This window comes from Carcharodon carcharias, chromosome 5, assembly GCF_017639515.1.
Source record: "Carcharodon carcharias isolate sCarCar2 chromosome 5, sCarCar2.pri, whole genome shotgun sequence".
In the NCBI taxonomy this organism is placed as follows: domain Eukaryota; kingdom Metazoa; phylum Chordata; class Chondrichthyes; order Lamniformes; family Lamnidae; genus Carcharodon; species Carcharodon carcharias.
Genome location: NC_054471.1, coordinates 60,494,473 through 60,497,554, shown reverse-complemented (window position 1 = coordinate 60,497,554; position 3,082 = coordinate 60,494,473). Strand labels below are relative to the sequence as shown.

General features: G+C 44.9%; 1 pseudogene; it reads right to left on the bottom strand.

Annotated features, from left to right (window-relative positions):
• Window positions 1–321: 321 nt before the first annotated feature.
• Window positions 322–2,715, bottom strand: LOC121277715 (annotated as a pseudogene).
• Between the last annotated feature and the right edge of the window lie 367 nt (window positions 2,716–3,082).

Here is a 3,082-nt window from a genome sequence, read left to right as displayed (position 1 = left end):
AACATTTTATCTATGCATTCCTAACGGAGTTGCCCTCGGAGATTCTTTTGGTTCTGCATTGAAGGACATCTCATATGATAATTCTATCAACATGGGAGCCAGTAACATCGCTATTTCAACATTAAATATAGTGAAAATTCTTGTAGTGGGGGAGAATCTAGAAACTGCTGTTTGTGATGTATGCACTAAAAACATGGTAATAATAGAAATAGTCAGACTTGTTAAGTGCCTGAGAATGATGGAGAGGAAAAATAAAGGTTCACCTGAGATTCTATCATTGCCGATCCTGTTAATCTGGCACATGCTACAGGCCCCCATCATTCACTTCTGATCCTCCTCTCCATCACTGATACTACTGATAGGGGCAAAAGCAGCCTTCGGTAAAAATGGAGGTGAAGTTTTGGTAAACATCAACTGGAACGTTGGGGACTGGGACCATTCTCCTGTTGCGTTATTTAAGGGGCTTTGCCTTGGAGACAGAGTTTGCAACATCTGACCACCCCCCACCTCTCCTGGAAAACCTGTTTCCTAGCTCCATCTGGGCCAACAAATAAATTCTCATGATTCCTCTTCCCACTTTTGTATAAGGTCATGACTTTCGCCCCCGGCTTTGTAAACACATTCTTCTGATTTTTCTTCTACATTCTTCACTTTTTCTTTTATTTTGTCGATATGATTTTGGAAGCGGTACTTCTTTTCATTAATGAAACTAATGTTAAGCCCTTTGGCTGTGTAAGCTCTCTAGAGGTTACTTGGGGCATAAACATTGTAATCTCAGACAACTCTGGTGATAAGGTTTGAGGTGGAGATTCCCTCTATTCTTTGAGTGGGGACAAACATGCCAACTTTCTTAATGTGTTTATAGACATCCAGCAGAGGATTACAGAATGTCACCATCTGCCACAAAATCAATCTTATGTTTCTCAAGAAATTCTGGAGATAGCGTCCACGGTGCATTCCTGATAATCCCAGCAACATGGTGGCAACGTCCCAGGCCATCATAGCGCTCAATCTCATTCATGACAGTGAAACCTTCATACTGCGCTCTGCGAGTAAGTAGGCATTTTGGAAAATTTTTTGGCCTGTATGAGAGTATGAGCGTGACCTGAGTGAAAGAGACCAAAAATTCCAACTGCGTAAACTCTCACTGGTCTGTAAATTTGTGTTCCAAAATGGGCCTGAACAGTGTCAATCTTTCCTGCGGGGCCTCGCACTGGCAGCTTGTTTCATCTGCAAATGCAACAGGTTTAGTCAATGTCGTATGAGGCTGAGGGTAGGTATGTTCTATTCGACAGGAGCTGGGAGAGTAAAATTAACAGCCATTTTGTCTCATCCAGTCCTTCTTTTAGTTTTTCCTTATCTGTATTTTTTATTCAGCAGCTTTTAGCAGGTTGTAACATTTCAGAGTTCCTCCTTCAGTCGCTGTGGGTTCTCTTCCAATTTTTCAGAACTGAATCTTAGCTCAGCCTCTGATACCATGGGCAGAATTTAGCCCTCGGGTGGTGGGTGGGCCCCACCGGCTCGGCAGCGGGCAGGCAGCCAAACCCTGCTGCCGAAATGAGGCCTGCCGCCATTTTTAGTGGGCGGGCCAATTAAGGCCCACCCAGCGGCCTGCCCGATAGGAAGCGCTATGTGCTTCCTGTTCCGTGGGGGGGTGGAGGGAATCCCCATCTGTCAAAGTGCGCTCTTTCGCACATGCGCACGACAGAGCGCACTGCTCCCTGAGGCAAAGTCCTGTCTCAGGGAGTTTAGTGAAAGGTAAGTAAAGTCAAAAAATAGAAACATTTTAAAATTGTTAACATGTCCCCCTCATGTGACAATGTCACACGAGATGTGACATGTTAATAACAAACTCATAAAATTTATTAAATTTTTACAAAATGTTATTGAAACTTCATTCCGCCAGTGGATGAAGTTTCGTTAATAATCTACAGGCCGCTGGGGCTCCTGGCCTGCCCACCAGCTGATTTTGCTGTCTGCCTGCCTTCCTTAAGATTTAAATGGCCCGGGATGACGCTGGGGGTTCCTCCCGACGTCATCCCGCGTCATTTCCCCGTCGGCGAGTGGACCCCGCCCCCAAATCGCCGTGGGGAAATTCCTGGCCCATGTTACAAGCTCAAAGACTACAGTCTTTCTAGTGTAGTGTCGTTATTGAACTATTTATAAGATGGCTGCCTGCAGGGAGACCCTCACGGCAGAGGTCACATGATGACAGCAAGCCAAATAGGACACGTAGAAATTATTGTATTTCAAAACCCAAACACACTTCATGTTCTGTCACTAAATTACACAAAATTTTCATATCACTTTAGTTGTCTCCTCTTGCACTGTAATCTGCCTGCTCTTGCAGGAACTGTGGTCATCACATCAGGATTAGGAAACGTATAATCCCCTCTGAAACCAATGTCTTTCCCTCTGGATATCAAGCTGTCTGCCTGCCATCAGTATCGCTGGCTTGGACCTTTGGATTGCTGGTAGTCAGCTTTGCCTCAGCTCTTACATCTGTTTCATCTTTTGCACCTTGTCACCATGAAACTTTTTGACACATGAAGACTTTTTGACACATGAAGAATTTTTGTCATACAGTACTCCCTCTGACAACTTCACTATCATACTATTCCCCTTCTTGGTGATGACAGTGTACGGCTTGGGGTAAAACGGTGTATCGACTTTACTTGGACTCTCCCGTCCCAGCTGTACTTCATCACCAGGCATCACATTAGACTGTCTAGCCCCCCCGCCCTTTCGTGGTCTGCATAAAACTTTGCAGCAACCTTTTTCTCTGCATCATGACCTTGAACCTCCTGATCAACACTGATGTCCCTCATCACTGGCATCTTGCTGCATATTTTGCAACCAAATAGCAGCTGAGCTGGGCTCTTTCCCTCTGCCACAAGGGACTCCCTGCAGCCATCTTACATACAGTCCAAAAAGACCTACACTGGAAAGACTGTAGTCTTTGAGTTTGTAACATGGTATCAGAAGTGGAGCTAAGATAAAATATGAAAGACAAGCCACAGCTACTGAAGGAGGAACACTGAAATGTTCACGTATACATGGTCACATGTGATGGCAACACCTC